Here is an 18,333-nt window from a genome sequence, read left to right as displayed (position 1 = left end):
TGAGCGGATCTTTCCATGTATGGCCACCTTTAGATGTGGGTCGCGAAAGAAATCAAAATCCTGATGAAAGTGGACCTTCATTAACCACAAAGGATAAAAATACAATGTTGGAGTGGATTGCAACTCCTGTCAGTACCTGGGCAAGTGCAATGCATGAAATAAATGCAAAGGTAGTGTCTGTTGGATAATTATGGATTTCATTGTTTGTCAGTTTAAATATATTAATAAATGCCACATGTGTATCCATGATTGCCGAACAGGCACTATCTTTGATGCATATTTAAAATTGAATGATAATCTATGCAGGGTTCTGACCAGCAGTGTAAGTATTGTTGAACTGTGCAGGCAGATTTATGTTGTTGCATGAATATGCATGTTCAATTTACATTTAGAGGTCTCCATTGTGCCTGCAGTACTAGTGACTTGCTGCCGAGGGGGCAGAGTTGCACATCTAAACAGCGATACTCTGCCTGCTATGCCCCATGTATCCTAATGGAGAATTGTGCACCTCTGGCCCATGCCTGACATTAAAGAGAGGGCTTGCTGCTTTAGAATGGAAGACTGAATGGAAGTGGTACAGGAGACCTTGAAAGGTCCATGCACCAGCTTCTTGGTGTGTGGCACTGGAAATGTTAAATCTGCCCAGTGGAAAAATGGGACTGATGAAGACAAATAGCCATTAAGCAAAAGTAAACAATTAAGAACTGTAAAGAGAGAGGGACAGTGGATGGAAAAGAATAGGAGCAGAGCCCAGAAGCAGATAGTAAAGGAAAGAAACATCAATTGAGTGAAGGAAAGGGATCAAAAAGGAAATTAAAGTTATCAGACTGCTGGTAATTGTGAGGGGAAAGTGTTTAGTCATTAGCCATTATTGTTCTCTAATGCACTTCATAACTTGAGCTTTGGCAATTGATGTAAACCAGATATTTGCTTCAGTGAGGTGCATGGGAGACAGCTTGCAGGCGTATGGACAAATCTGATCATGATCTGAGAGGATTGGGGTTGTGGCAAAAAAGACTTCTAATTTTACATCTAGGTATGTCAGCAGTAGCATCCATGTTGTGGTCAATTTGCCAAAAGTTTTTAATGTAGAGTGAACAATCAATGTTATATACAGTAGTTATAGCAAAGGAGTCCAGTGAATGTGGGGTGCTCCACAAATCAAAATCTGCAACAAAAGGGGCAATTTAAGTGCTGGAGGCTGGTTGCTGTTCTGGCATAGTATAGTATCTTGCCCTGTCTAATAGTCATACTATAAATACATAAAAAATTTACCACTTACATTTTTGCCATTTTTATCCATAGTGTATTCTTTTACAACTAAGCCTCTTTAGACCTTTTTTCTACGTTAACAAAACCATATGATTTCTTAAATACAATTGTAAATTTGACTTACCAATGCTTACAATTCTGAGTAATAAAAAGAAAAATATATTAAAATGATAAAATCATACATATAACATATTTTTCAAAGCAAAGCAAAGTTTTTGTAATTTTCTCTTTTGATTGATTTTATATCAGTAAAATATAAAACATGAAATATAAAAATCATAAAAAGGCCAAGCAAGTTAATTAAATCACTTAATGCACCGGGGCAGGTTTATCTTCTGATCCAACATAAAATATTTAATTTCCCAAATAATTTCAAACCATTTCCTGCATCATTTTGACATAGACTTACAAAGAGCAAAACTGTATCCATCAGGGCACAATACGCATAGTGCTTTCTCTTTTGCTGGGGTAGACAATCTGCTCCCTTGTGACATTCACCAGAGAGGGATCTATAATCATTGGCATGTGAGGAGATGCTCACAATCCAGACAGTAAAAAGTTTCTTATGTAAGCAGCATGTCATATTTAGACATAAAAAACTTTGAGAATAAAAACCATGGTGTTTTGCTCTTGCTTTTTCCAAAAGTGCATGTTCTATTGTTAAATGAGCGCTAAGGTATTTATGCACACAATTCTTCCTTAAAGAAGATGTAAATTTTCCAGTTGCTTAATATGTAACTAAAAGTTAAAGGAATAGTTCCCCCATACATTTTTTAAGGCTAAAAATGTATTGCTACAATTTTCAGGGGGGGGGGGGGCGGGGACACGGTGACATTCTGCGCGCTCTGCATTAGCCAAGTGGCAAAACGAAGCCCGTCTCAGCCGGCGAAATGCGCAGGATCAGCCCTGGTCTTTCCTTACCTAGAGCGAGTGGGCAGGGAAAGGGGGACATAAGCTGGCAAGTAGGTGGAGGGAGGGCTTGGGAAGGAGCTGGGTCCCTCGAAAAAAAAATTTTGTGGATGGACCCGGTGCAGTGTTATTCCGCCACTGCTCCAGCCACTGTTTACCCAACAGAGCAGCCATGATGAATCAGTTTAAAGGAACAGTAACATCAAAAAATGAAATGTAAGTAAAGTATAAAAAATAATAAATGCAGTGTTGCCCTGTGCTGGTACAACTGCGATGGTTGCTTCAGGAACTCTACTATTGTTTGTATAAATAAGCTGCTGTGTAGCAATGGGGGCAGCCATTCAAAGGAGAAAAGGCTCAAGTTACACAGCAGATAAAGTCTGTAGAACATAATGGTGTTGACTGTTGTCCACTATTAAACCTGTGCCATATAGACTTTTTTCAATTTCCACCATTGCTACAAAGCAGCTTGTTTATATGAACTATAGTAGTATTTCTGAAGCAAACACATCAGTTTTACTAGTGAAGGGAAGGCAACATTACATGATATTTTCTTTACTTTGAAACGCTTTCATTTTTTTTTTTTTAATTTCTTGGTGTTACAGGTTACTTTAATAAAAATACCTTTTTGTGGTTTTTTTTTCAAAAGACATGTAGGGTTGCCACTTTCAGCCAGGAAGACTGGGCAGGGGGTGGGTCCTGTGACGAATGGGCGTCAGTGACAATTCGCTGGTGACTAATTTTTGGCTAAACGAAACGGCTCAAATTCGCCCATCCCTAATTGAGGATGATCAAGGGGGCTTTCTATATGGAGCTTACCAACAGATGTAAGCAGGGTATACAACCTTAATGCTCATTGAGAGTCAGAAAATAAAAATGTTATCTGGATACTGGGGTCGGTCCAAAAATATGTCGATATATTAGACCAGAAAAGTCAAGTTGATATAAACAGTACACTAGTATAGACAAAAACCCGTGGACTAAAAGCAAAAACATTAATTAGGTACCACTAGCTCATATTCACCTTAGACCAGTTTACCTCAGGGATAAAAATAGAACAGGGAAATTATAAAAAGGAGAAACAAAGAGAAGAGGGAGGAAATAATAGGGGAAGAGGTGAAAGCAAACGACTTATAAGGGATAGTCCACACGAGGAGATTCGGGGAGATTTTGTCGCCTGGTGACTAATCGCCTCGTCTTTTGAGCGACTATCTTCCTGAACTGCCTCAGCGTTTTCCCGATAGGCTACAATGAAAAGTCGCCTGCGCTAATGCACACGCGGCGATGCGTCACTGAGGCAACTTTTGTCGAATATAGAAAACGCATCGCCGCGTGTGCATTAGCGCAGATGACTTTTCATTGTAGCCTATGGGGGAAAATACTGAGGCAGTTCAGGGAGATAGTCGCTCAAAAGACGAGGCGACAAAATCTTCCCGAATCTCCTTGTGTGGCCTTACCCTTAGAAGAAGGTGCAAACAGGAGTAGGAGGAATTGCAAAAAAATATATTCATTGGTTCATTAAGACCCTGAGGACTCAGGGTGTCCAAACAATCAATCCATTTCAGTTCAGTCTATAGCAAGATTTTCTCCCTGGCAACCTCCCCGCAGGGGTACTGGTGCACAGTCAATGATCATGCTCCTAAGACTAGCAAGAGGGTGTTTCAGTTCTGCAAAATGTTTTACAACTGGGGTTTCTCCTTTGCCTCTGGCTAGTGCAGAACAGAAGTGATAGTTCACCATCACGGACCCATTCTTTCAGTATATATGTATACATTATATATATATCATAAACTTTTGCTCATCATTATTTATATTTACATTTGTATATAAAGGATAATGAGGACCAAAGCATGGGACACATAATGTATGTGAATAAACAAGTTTTGCTGTTTTTATCCACTATATGATTGTGCTGGTCCATTTGCAAATGGTCCTGTTTTTTGCCATTAGTGGTCCTTTATTGGAACCTTGTGAATGTTCCTGTACATTAAATAGAAATGTGTAATGTATGTTTTACCTAACATGTTATAGTGAGGGTCTAGTTTATTGATATAAAGTTGGAGAAACGTAACTCATTTGTCGTTCTGAAACACTAAAGAGTTGTATATGGAGAAAAATCACAACAGGGTAACAGGTTTTCTTTGTTACCAGTTTACAATAAGAATACAAAGAGACTTTCCACCTTATTTTTCAATTACACATAAAGTAATTCCATTTAGAAGGCATCTCCTGGTTTATAGGTAAGTGAGCATAAAAAGAAATATGTTGTATTGTATTTCAGAGTCAGAAAGGTTTTTCTTTTTGCTAGATCCAAAATAAGCATTGCTTTCTCATGGGAAAATGAAATTTGAAAAATTTCATGTAAGGACTAAGTGCATGTTACTTATATAAGATTCAGTAACATGAGTTTGTATGGTTTAACAGAGTTAAGTTATATTTATACTCATGTTAAAGGGACAATTCATTGTGAAAAGGGAAAGATTACCATCATTATCATCATCTTTTCATGCACTGCCTTGAAACAACGTTTTCCCTACTGCTCCTCAAAATCCTGCAACCACATATTGTGGATAACGGAGCGACCTTTTAATTCAACTATCAGTTTAATACGCTCTCCTTTGGCAACAGTCAAAGAGGAAACCTGTGTCCCTTAGAGCAAAGTTGCGTCAGAGAATTATAGATGCAGCTTCATGCTAAATGTCAACTCTGCTCCCGAATAAGGGAGATTAGCATTTATACATGGAATGACTTCATTCTTTAACCAGTTATACATTTTCATTTATCATATCCCATTGCTTGATAGTAGGTGCCTTGCCTCTTTTCTATTTGATTTTCCTGGTTTTAAACCTTTGGTCGGTTACATGGATTCTGCCTTCCCTGTTGCCTGCCCTGTGCCTGCCTTGGCCTTTGACCTCTGCATTCAGTTTAGCGCTTCATACTGATCCACACCTTTAGTCTATGAGTGCCACACTCATAGGGGGCAAATTCACTAAAGGACGAAGCGCCTAACGCTAGCGTTAATTCGCTAAAGTAGCGCATTTTCATTAATTCGCCGATTCACTAACGGACACTGGAGTAAATTCACTAGTGTTACTTCGCACCCTTACGCCTGGCGCAACGGACGTAACTATGCAAATTCACTGACGCACGCATTTTTCTCAACGCTACCTTTTACGCCAGACTTCCTTCGCCACCTCAGACCAGGCGAAGTGCAATAGAGTAGATAGGGATTGTTCAAAAAAAGATACCCGGTTCCCGCGGGTATCGGGTCGGCCCGCACATCACTAATCACTAGCAAATTTTCATAAGGCACAAATGAACGATAGTGCATCTTCGCTATGAAATGCTTGCACTACCAAAAGTAATGCTAGCGAAAAGTCTCCAGCATTCGCATATTAGTGAACTAGTGTAGTGGTAGTGAATTTGCGTCTGGCGAAGTGGTGTGTCTAGTAACTATTCGCCCGTTAGTACATCTGCCCCTAGGAATGGAAGATAGGCAGGCCAGTATTGAGCTCCATCATAGGCTTGGTAGATTGAAGGTTTCTCTCCCAGATGATACTGCTTGTTAGTATAGGGATTACAGTGGATAGAGATTCAGGTTAGAGGTATTTCCTTAAGGTTCCCACTGGAGGTGATCCAGGTCCACTAAAGGGTATGGTGAAGAGGTGAAGTGTAGTGATGGGCGAATTTATTCGCCAGGCGCAAATTCGCGGCGAATTTGCGCGATTCGCGGCAGGCGAATAAATTCGCGAAACGCCCGCGAAAATTCGCCGAAAAAATTCGTAAAAAACGGGCGCCGGCGTCTAAAAAAGACGCCAGCGCCGTTTCGAAACGGCGCAAATTCGCCCATCACTAGTGAAGTGGAGTACTGCTTTCTCTGCTAAATAAATATTTTAATTTTTCAAGAACCTCTAGCATCTGAAATTCTGTTTGTGCAACTGAAAAATGTAGTTTAGCAACACCGATCCTTTCCTTTACACTAATGCAGGGGCCTAGCTGAGAGAGAGGGCCCAATGTAACTAGTTCTTTGCATTTGCTAAGTAGTGCTGGAGTGTCAGGCAGAAATAGTGTTACATTTCCAATGGATTTTAGATGAGTTTGATAAATGAGTTACATGTGAAAGTATGCTGTTTCCTTTGATTTTTGCTCGGTAGTCAAATTAAGCTCCAGGGATGCTATAGTTAATCAATGTGCGGAAAAATGTCCCTATTTGGTTGAGTTTTGAATGCTGGAGGATTGTGGATTTATTCTAGTACAGTGCACATACTCTATCAGATTTGACTCTCCACAGGGAGTGTTTCCTAGGGAACCTTTGTAAAAAGCTCAGTTCAGTTTCTCATTACTGAGTAAGGCAGAAGATTTCTATATTGTAGTTCCCAAGGAAATTGTGTAGCTAGTGGTGTTTACAGGGCTAACAGCGAGAGCAAGGCAGGAATAACATTCTGCATGAATCCAGTTGTTTATGAGTACAATAGTGACCCCATACTATTAACGTTGTAATGTGTAATAAGGTAAGTAGGAGAATAATTTCGGCAGGCATGGATTTGCAGTGAATTCCCGCGTTTTGCCTCCCGAGAATAAATGTGCGAAACTGTGGGCAAAAATTCGCCGGCAAAAAATCTACCAAAACAAAAAAATTGTTGTCGCGTGCATAAAAATTGTTGTAAAATTCTCGCACTTTAAAATTATTTTGACACCCAATGAATTCAATGCGAATTTCTGTACGTTTCGTGAATTTTCCAGTACATTCGGAAAACATTTTCAGCGAAGCAAAACACAACAGATTCGCCCATCACTACAGGTAAGTAATATCCACAGAGCTGGGATAATTTGTGTTATCTCCAGCCCAATTAATTCCATCCAGGATGTGGCATCCTTGCAACAGGATCTTGACAAACTGGCAATCTGGGCAGCTAAGTGGCAAATGAGATTCAATGTTGATAAATGTAAAGTCATGCACCTGGGATGTAAAAATATCCAAGCCACTTATACCCTTAATGGGACTGCACTAGGCAAATCCATTATGGAAAAGGACCTTGGAGTCCTTGTAGATGATAAACTTGGCTGTAGCAAGCAATGCCAGTCAGCAGCATCAAGGGCAAATATGGTCTTGAGCTGTATTAAAAGGGGCATAGAGTCACGGGAGGAGGGGGTCATTCTTCCACTGTATAGAGCACTTGTAAGGCCCCATCTAGAATATGCCGTACAGTTTTGGTCTCCATCACTCAAACAGGACATTATTGTATTAGAGAGGGTACAGAGAAGGGCAACTAAGCTGGTAAAAGGTATTGATAATCTTAGCTATGAGGAAAGACTGGCCAAATTGGGGATGTTCACGCTGGAGAAGAGGCGCTTAAGGGGTGATATGATGACTATGTATAAATATATAAGGGGATCATATAACAATCTCTCTAATGCTTTATTTACCAGTAGGTCTTTCCAGCTGACACGAGGTCACCCATTCCGATTAGAAGAAAAGAGGTTCCGCCTAAATATTCGGAAGGGGTTTTTTACAGTGAGAGCTGTGAAGATGTGGAATTCTCTCCCTGAATCAGTTGTACAGGCTGATACATTAGATAGCTTTAAGAAGGGGTTGGATAGCTTTTTAGCAAGTAAGGGAATACAGGGTTATGGGAAATAGCTCATAGTACAAGTTGATCCAGGGACTAGTCCGATTGCCATTTTGGAGTCAGGAAGGAATTTTTCCCCCTCTAAGGCAAATTGGAGAGGCTTCAGATGGGTTTTTTGCCTTCCTCTGGATCAACTGGCAGATAGGTAGTTAATAAACAAAAAAAAAAAAAAAAGGTTGAACTCGATGGACATGTGTCTTTTTTCAACCTTACTTACTATGTTACTATGTTACTATGTTACTATGTATAGGTATGGGATCCATTATCCAGAAGGCCTCCCATGGACTCCATTTTAATCAAATAATTGATTTTTTTTTAAACAATTTTTATTTTCCCTGTAATAAAAAGACAGCACCTTGTTGTTGATTCAAACCAAGGTATTATCAATCCGTATTGGAGGAAAAACAATTCTATTGGGTTTAATTAATGTTTAAATTACTTTGTAGTAGACTTATGGTATGGGGATCCAGATTTGTAAAATTTGGAAAACCCCAGATCCCGAGCATTCTGGATAGCAGGTCCTATACCTGTATATGCTATTTACAGTGAATGTTAAGATTTCTCTTCAAAAACAAAACTACCATGTAGTGCAAAAAAGTGTAATAATTAATATTGATTGAAGTATGCACCTACTAAAACAAATTATGGTGACACCCACAATATTAGAAAAGAGGTGATTGTTTGTAATGCAGTGTGTGATCAGGTAATCTATCTCTGTTGATGAGCAAAATATTTTGCCAGGTATGGATTTACAGAGAAACTTCGCCATTGGTTAATATTTTCAAGAAACCACCACATCTATTTTGTACAGAAAAAAAATCACAGCCAAAAAACTCCCTTAGACTATAATATTTTCTGCAAAAAAACAAATATTGCAGCAGAAAAAGTAGCACCGAAAAAACACCCAGAAAAAGTCGCAGAGGAAAAAAGTTGCCATGTAAAAAGTTGGTGTGAAAAATGCATATTCACCTTTTTCACATTTTTGCAGTTTCTTGACATTTACCCGCAAGTAGTGATGGGCGAATTTATTCGCCAGGCGCGAATTCGCAGCGAATTTGCGCAATTCGCCGCCAGCGAATAAATTCACGAAACGCCCGCGAAAATTCGTGTCAAAAATTCGGCGCAAAAAGCGGGCGCGGGCGCCAAAAACAGGCGCCGGCGTCTAAAAAACGCGCAAAATTCGCAAATTTTTTGGCGAAGCGAAACGCCGCAAATTTGCCCATCACTACCCGCAAGTTGCACAAATTTACAGTGAAGCAAAATGGGACACATTCAATCTTTTCTAGCTTTCTTACATTACTTTCTTACATAACTGGCTATTAAAAGGCAGTTATACAATGTACACTTAAGGGTGATATTAAAAATATCAGAAATAATGGACAACAATGGGGCTCAGTAGCATTTCTGCTGGGGCCCTAATTTTCTTGAAAGGGGATGTAATTTCACTGGCATCTTTTTGGGTTTCCTCTTCGTTTGCCAGCTTCTTCTCCCACTCCAAACATACACAGATAAAAATCTAAACTTTCTTTAAAGCACTACATAAATGTGTAGTGTCTATATATATATATATATATATATCTCCGAAAAAAATAACCATGATAAAGAATTAAGAAAACTAAAAAATAGCGACAAGAAAAGTCCACAACAGCTGAATTTTTTTAGAAGGAAGAGTATGAACCTCCTTTTCTTCACCAAATTTGTTAAGAAAGTAAGCTGTTTTAACCTGTGGAATTTGATGTTCTCTGGAATAGTAATATGTAGGGGCCCATTTACTTAGCTCGAATGAGGAATAGAAGAAAAAATACTTCGAATTTCAAATGGTCGAATATGGCTACTTCAACCATCGAATGGGCTACTTCGACCTTCGACTACGAATTCGAATGGAACGATTCGAACTAAAAATCATTCGACTATTCGACTATTCGATAGTCGAAGTACTGTTTCTTTAAAAAATACTTCGACCCCATAGTTCGCCACCTAAAACCCACCGAGGCCAATGTTAGCCTATGGGGAAGGTCCCAATAGGCTTCCTAACAATTTTCTGATCAAGGGAAATCCTTCGATCGATGGATTAAAATCCTTTGAATCGTTCCATTCGAAGGATTTAATCGTTCAAACGATTTTTCCTTCGATAGTTCGATCGTAGGAATTTCGGTAAATCCTTCAACTTCAATATTCAAATATTCGGCAGTCGAATATCCAGGGTAAATCTGCTCCAAAGTAATAGTAATATAAAGGTTCTTTGACTATAGCACAAAGGTTTCTCAAGGATAGAGGTGAGGCCCCTGAGGGGCTTTCAAATGTATTCGTTTCTTAAAGGGCATTAGAGTTTAGAATTTAGGCATATAAAAGTAAAAATTGGCATTGAACCAGTGTTACTTAGGAGCAGATTTATCAAGGGTCGAAGTGAATTCGAGGGAATTTTCGAAGTTAAAAAGTTTGAAATTCAAAGTAATTTTTTGTATACTTCGACCATCAAATAGGATACTACATCTTCGACTTCAAATTCGATTCAAAGTAAAATAGTTTGAATATTCGACCATTCGATAATCAAAGTACTGTCTCTTTAAAAAAACTTCGCTTTCAATACTTCGCCAAATTAAACCTGCCGAAATGCTATGTTAGCCTATTAGCCTATTCTAAGTTTTTAGAAAAGAAAAGTCGAAGAAAAATCGTTTGATTCGAAGGATTTCATTGTTCAATCGAGCGATTTTACTTCGACCGCAAATGGGCAAATTTGATGTAAAAAAACTTTGACTTCAATATTCAAAGTCGAAGTATTCCAATTTGATGGTCGAATTTAGAAGTTTTTTCTACTTCGAAATTCGACCCTTGATAAATCTGCCCCTTAGAGTAAAGGATCTTGGTTTCTGCAAAATTATTTACAGTAACACTGTCACTAGCAGCTGGTTCAGCGCTGAAGTAAATTGTTGAACAACTGGCAACTGAACTACACAGCAGGGCATCAGTGGATAACAGCACTAGCAGAAATAAAAATAGCTTAAATGGGAAGTTCATTGTGTCTTATTGTGTTATGCTTTCACAGGCTCAGATTCATAATTTTCCAACATCCCAGTATGATGAGGCATGCAAAGGCAATTGTTAAGAATATGTGGAAAGACATCATAATGAGAGATAGCTGAAGGTGGTCTATGTCTTTGGGGAAACATCATGAGTGTCTGATTAAAAAATAACGCTCATGGGCACACAAAGAAAACCAAAAAAATGTAAAAATTTTGTAAAAATAACTAAAATGACAGGCGATTCAACGATATGTACAGTAATAGCTGTATGTATAACATTTTATTTTTACCCTACAACAGCACTTCTAATGAAAAAATGACAGGCGCCTAACATCATTTCTTAACAAACACTTTATTATATTTCTTAAGGGAATGTTATTTTCTAGTATGCACTTTGCAGCATTATTCCAAACAATTTCCTCATAGTAACTTATCTCTGCTCTGTCATTTGCAGGAGATATGTACAGGTATACTGTTTTTAAAATTCTGCAGCTTATTTTGCTTATTTGTCAATAGTAGGAGATTAGTTGAAATGTTGAATTTTAGTGCAATTACAATACACATCAAAGTTATGTTAAAACATTTGGTTGTATCCCATCTGAGGCCAGTGACTTACTGTATATGTGTTTCTACATGCTATATCAACTAGAGCAGTGGTGTAACTACAAGTGGTACAGGGACCACCCTGTCACGACCGGCACCCAATACCAGAACAAGTGCCAAGCACCCTGGTCTCGGCTCAGCTTCACCAGTAGTGTGACCACCGTTGGGCTTCGGGGAGGAGCCCTCAGCTTACTTGGGTGCCACCTGTACTTAACGAGGGGTGCAAGGCGAGATGTTCTGGCTGGCAAAGGGGCACGGCTGTTAGCAGAGTCTTTAGGCGGAAGGTCACGGTACAAATGGAGCAGGCAAGAGAATCAGACAGGCTGGGTCGAGGCAGGCAGATATCAAGAATCGTCAGGCAGGCAAGGGTCAAACCGGGTTGTCAATCAAGGGGTTAAGCAGGAAGAGTTGTCGTAGGCAGGCAAGGGTCAGGATACAGAATGCAGAATAGTCAGGAACAGGCTGGGTCAAACACGGGTAATCAAACAGACAAGACACAGAACAGATCGGATGCACAAGGCTCAGGAACCACTAGAAACAAGTTCTATCACGGGCAAGGTGCTGTGGACAGAATGGGCTTAAATACAGCTTGAATTTCGCGCCTTTAAATGGAAGGAGGCGCGCTGCGCACACACCCTATAGAGAAGCCGGCGCCAGTGAAAACACGCTGGCGCGGCTAGGAAGAAGGAAGGTGCGGCGGACGACCCCGCTGCACAGGTACCCTCACACACCCCTTCTAGTCTTGAAATGTTTCTATTCCAGTCTACATCCATCATAGATTTCTCATCAATATTTTCATATTCAAACTCAAATATAATCTCCTTTAGCCCAATTCTAGTATTCATTTAAATTATTCTGCACTTGTGTTCACACATGTTACACAGACACCTGAACATTAATAAAGTTAAAAGGTTACATACTTTAAGGGGTAGATTTATTTAAGGTTTGAATTGTAAAATCGAATTTAAATTTTTCGAGTTGGATTTTTGGTCAAAACTCACAAATTCGAGTTGGGAATAATCCCAATTTAAGTTCAAATTCGAATTCAAATTTGAGATATATCATACCTGGACCCTGGGAACAACTTAAATTAGACTATTCACCACCTAAAACCTGCCGAGTTCATGCAGAAGTCCATGGCAGAGGTTCAGTGACCCATTTGAAGATGTTAGTAGCCTTCCTGACATTTGAGTTTTTTTCTGAGCAAAGACTCGATTCAAATTTAGTCTAATTTGATTTGGGGTCAGGAATATCCATTCGAGTTCTATACATTTGAGTTTTTTATTAAATAAGATACTTTTCAAGGTTCAAGGTCATTTGAGACAATTTAAGTTCATTTGAGGTTAAAAAAACCTCTAACATTTAACCTTTGATAAATCAGCCCCAATATACCAGGAAGTCTCAAACATGGCACATACCACCCCCATAATTCCATACACAGTAAGTGAGGTATCTGTTCATAAGATTATTTTCCTGCGAAATTCACAAAACGTCGAAACATTCACAAAACTCAAAAATTGATGCGCGCATCAATTTTGACGCTGGCGTTAAAGTCAATGGGCATCCAAATAGTGATGACGTGCACCGGTTTTGATTCTCACAGGTGAATTTGTTCACCCATCACTAATCCCAAGTCATCTTCCCTCCAAATTTTTACTCTCCTCATCGCCATAGTCTTCGCCAGCTATGCAGTACTTCATCCCTTTACCCTAATCATGAAGGGTGCCATTTTCATTCTTTAATTTAAACTACATTGTGCAGAACTTTCCACTAACGTTGATCAGAAATTCAATATGTCCAATGTGTCTAACAAAATTAAAAAAGCAGATTGCAAAATAATTAGATGTTGTGTTATCTGGAATTCAGCAAGTCTCTCTACCATATAAATTTGTGTTGTCCCTTAGTAGAATGGGAGGGCATCGATTTGTGCCTTTGACTTCAACCACTTACAGCCTTAAGATGGGATATTTTTTAAAAGTAAAAAATGACCCAACCCAGCACCTTAATTTTTGGAGAAATAGGTTTCCTCAAACAGAATAATATCCTAATGAACTCCTACTCCATGCATGCCAGTTAGATTAGAGGATCAGAAATGTGTCTGATCAGAGAAATTTGCAATGACATTTCTGTGCTTCCTACTTTGCAGCAAACATTTTTGGTTTTATACTGTTTCAACAAGATAACAAGTCTCTGCAAGGTAAGATTTGTAAAGAACTGGTTTGTAAAAATGGCAGTGGAAGAAAATGACTGACCTGATCCCTGGTCTCAACACAACTTTACACCGGTGGGATGAAATACCATTGGGAAACAAGCCTATTTGCCCAACATCAATGCTCCAATTTCACAAATGTGAATGGAAGAATAACACACAGGGGCAAATTCATCAAGGGTCGAATATCGAGGGTTAATTAACCCTCGATATTCGACTGGGAATGAAAATCCTTCGACTTCGAATATTGAAGTCGAAGGATTTTGCGCAAATACTGCGATCGTACGATCGAAGGAATAATCGTTCGATCGAACGATTAAATCCTTCGAATAGAACGATTCGAAGGATTTCAATCCAACGATCGAAGTATTATCCTTCGACCAAAAAAACTTAGCCAAGCCTATGCGGACCTCGATATTCGACTGGGAATGAAAAACATTCGACTTCGAATATCGAAGTCGAAGGATTTTGCGCAAATAACCAAAAAAACTTAGCCAAGCCTATGCGGACCTTCCCCATAGGCTAACAATGGGTTTGGTAGCTTTTAGGTGGCGAACTAGGGGGTCGAAGTTTTTTCTTAAAGAGACAGTACTTCGACTATCGAATGGTCGAATAGTCAAACGATTTTTAGTTCGAATCCTTCGATTCGAAGTCGTAGTCGAAGGTCGAAGTAGCCCATTCGATGTTCGAAGTAGCCAAAAACACTTCAAAATTCGAAGTTTTTTTACTTCGAATCCTTCACTCGAAGTTAATGAATTGGCCCCACAATGTTGTAATGGAAAGTATTCCGAGAAAATTCAAGGGAAAAGGTTACATTATCAGCAAAAAGATGATCACCTTCACATTCAGAGGTTCATTTATTAAACCTTAATTTTTTTCTGGTCTAGGTTTTTAGGGGAAAACTAATTTTTAGAGATTTATCATACCCCAAAGCTGCTAAAAATCTGAAAATATACCCCATCAAACCTGTCATGTAGATGTCCATGGCAGATGTCCCTGAAGTTGATTCTTGACATCGTGATCTGCAGTGGGTAAACTTCAGGGTGTTCAGCCAATTATACTAATAAGTAGAGTTTTCACATCGAAAACTCGATAAAACTCGGAGCGTCAATTGTACGATTTGATTTGAGGCTCGATTTTGACGTGACATTTTGACGCTTTGGTCGGATTTGTTTTCCAAAATTAGATAAATTCAAGTTTTAGTAAGTGTGCTCCTAGTACTCTGTAAATTTTACTCTACCGACAAAACATTGACGGATTGGAAACTTTATTTTTTACTAAACACTCATTAAAGCATATTCAGGGGCATAACTACAGGGCAAGCAGGCCCTGAGGCAGCAGGAGGTATAGGGGGCCCCATGAGACCCTAATTAATGAGCAATTTTAACAAACATTGGTAAAACAGGACAACCTTTGGATATGTTGAGGGCACTAACATCTAGTTATGTCACTGAGCGTATTGAAATTACATCTCACTTCAAGGTCTAAAATAAGATATAAACAATATGGGTAACATACAATTTAAAACATCTCAATAATAAAGGAGTCAAAAACTAAAAGCCTATAAAATCCATACTCAAGTGAGATATTCCTTTGTGTGCCAAAACACTTTTACTTTATTCTTTAATCTGTACTCAATTTATCCAAAGTGACATGCATATTGTCCTAATAAACATTATCTGTAATGATATGTAGACCATACACAATTTTTATTTTTATGTGCATGTACAGTATATGTCAATTAGATATTTTGCAACCATAACTATGACCCATACTCATTATTTAACATCTATCTAGGGTTGAATGGAAAAGGCAAGTAGAACAGCACTGGGCTACACTAGCATTTTGTTTAATTCACTGTGCGGTGTCTACATATTGTCCTCAGTGAATTCAGTTTTTTTTGTTCTCTAAATTCTTGGTTTCAAAAATGAGTGTTTGGAAAGACAGGTAGGGGGATAATTTTGGTAGTGTATATTGCTAATTATAACAGCAGATAGTATTTAATTCATGTTTGTTTCTTTGGACCAATCAAGATAAAGACAAGCATGTCAAATCTTCACAAATTAAATTTTTCCAACTTCTGAATCAGTCTAGTAATGGACTTGGTCAAGTTTAGCAAAACTAAAAGCATTCTTAAATCCAACGAAGCTGCAACCAATTAAAAGATCAATGTGTCCACTTTTCACACATTTTCTTATTGTGCTCATTTTTAAAGTTCTGAGAACACAAATATTACTTTTTTGGACTGTATTTTTTGTTCTTTTAAATAGAGTTTCAAGCCAAACACAAACGGGGGAATGTAATATCACGCGCAATCGAATAAACTGTTTGCAAAGCAAATTGCGAGTAGTTTGCGCGCGAGAGTGGGTATGTAATAATTCGCTTTGCGACTGTTCTGCTACATTTGCGACTGTTTCTGCCGTTTCCCTCCACTTTGCGAACTTTTGATATTGCGCTCTATTGCGCTGTTGCACTATCAATGTAATAAAACTTCTTATCGCAAATTGCTTATATTGCGCTCGGTTTTTTAACGAGTCATGTGTGTAGTCGCTGTTCAGTGCAAATGTTATTCGCAATCTAATCGCAATGTAATTGTGTTCCCGTGACTTTGCTATCAGTGTTGTGAGAAGAAGGTGTATGTACAACTTTTGCAGAAAGATATTCGTGGAGCAATTCCACCGTTCGCATTGCGTACGTTTTTTCGCTATTCTTCATGTAATTTAAAAATGTGGTCAAGTTATATGTGGTAAAGATATATGTCAGCATTTTTTTTTTATATGTGGTAAAGGTATATGGTTATTAGTTTTTTTCCAGTGAAAACATCTTTCATTGTGACTCATCTTATTTTTGCGTTTGCTACTGTTTTGTGCTTATGTAATATATCTGTGTGAAAAATATTGCATTCCGCTTAGCGCAAATATACTCGCAAAAGTGCGATTGCATGCTGCGATAACGCCAAATATTACATATGGGGGAAAGAGTGGACTATTTCTGATTATTTTAAGTGACCTCTTGCCTTGTACAGGTATAGGATCCCTTATCCGGAATCCGATATCCGATATCCAGAAAGCTCCGAATTACGGAATGGCTGTCTCCCATAGACTCCATTTTATCCAAATAATCTAAATTTTTAAAAATGATTTCCTTTTTCTCTGTAAGAACAAAACAGTAACTTGTACTTGATCCCAACTAAGATATAAATAATCCTTATTCGAATCAATCCCAGCCTATTGGGTTTATTTAATGTTTAAATGAATTTCTAGTAGAGTTAATGCATGAAGACCCAAATTACGGAAAGATCCGTTATCCGGAAAACCCCAGGCCCCGAGCATTCTGGATAACAGGTCCCATACCTGTACTAAAATGTTTTTATTTTTGTGCCAAATGATCATCAGTGAAACTTATATCACTATGACATTCCATTCCGATTGAGCTTACTGTTACAAATGTGATATATGCTTTTGCAGTGTATGCTTGCAGATTCATAGAATAGAAAAATATTATTTTGCACAGTAGCTACCAACTGTTTTTGTTTCCGCTAGAATACCAGAAAATTACATCTAAATCTATAGAACAAGCACTGCATGGCTCATCAGGAACACACTTGGTATGTACTTGCAATCCCAAGAGACTAGTTTCCCCTGCAGCTGCAACATTTCTATTGCTCATTTTTCTTGAAAATAGCCACATGGGAATAGCTTGGCCAAGTATAATGCCTCAGTTCCTCTGGCACTGACATAGCCTGCCCTGTGGCCTCTTGTTCTGGCTCTGATCTGTCAGCTTCAGATCTCGTTAGGTAATTACTAAACTAATGGACATGTTAAAATTTGGACGATAAATTGTGCCCTTGTGCCAACAATACTGATTGCAACTGTTCTCTCATCACTCTATTTTCATTGTGGCTTACATTTCACCAGTACTGCTGGAAAGTACAAACGCTCTGCTTTATAATAATTACTCTGTAACACCACAGCTGCTGGTCTGGTTGAAGTGCTCAGTGTTAGTGGATGGCAAGTATTTGCTGAGAGATTTCCTTCCAACACGGCATCAATATTCTATACACAGTCATATTTTAATGAATTAACAGAAGTGCGCTCACACACAAATGCACATGCTGTAACTGTTTATCCAAACTTCTTTTGAAATAGCAGTAATTAGTGATGGGCGAATAAATTTGGCAGGCGCAAATTCGTGACAAAGTTCCGTGCGAATAAATTTGTGAATCTCCCTTAAAAATTCGGCGGCGTCAAAGAATTTTGGATGAGCATTAGAAAAGTCGCTTGTGTCAAAATTGCCGCACATCATCACTAATTGTACCTCCCATTGACTTTAACGCCGGCGTCAAAATTGGGAATCTTTTGCCGTTTCGCCCATCACTAGCAGTAATGCATAAGGTACTTTTTGACATAGTAGAACAAAATGCAACTAACTGTTAGAGTTTTTATAGCATAAATATAGAATCAGTATCTACTGCCTGGTTAATTAAGGGCCAAAATCTTGGCCTTTTGCTATGCATGACAACCCTCTTATACAATATATCACATCATAACATATGTATTATACAAAACTCTACCACTTCTACTTTGGTTCATTTAGCTCACGTAAGACCCAATGTCTATTGTCAGTATATAGAAATAGTAATAAATAGAATACCCTAAAGTACTTATTTTTTTGTTCAATAGTCTTC

This window comes from Xenopus laevis, chromosome 2L (genome assembly GCF_017654675.1).
Source record: "Xenopus laevis strain J_2021 chromosome 2L, Xenopus_laevis_v10.1, whole genome shotgun sequence".
NCBI lineage: Eukaryota > Metazoa > Chordata > Amphibia > Anura > Pipidae > Xenopus > Xenopus laevis.
The sequence above is the reverse complement of the archived record's forward strand: the minus strand, read 5'-3'. Positions refer to the sequence as shown.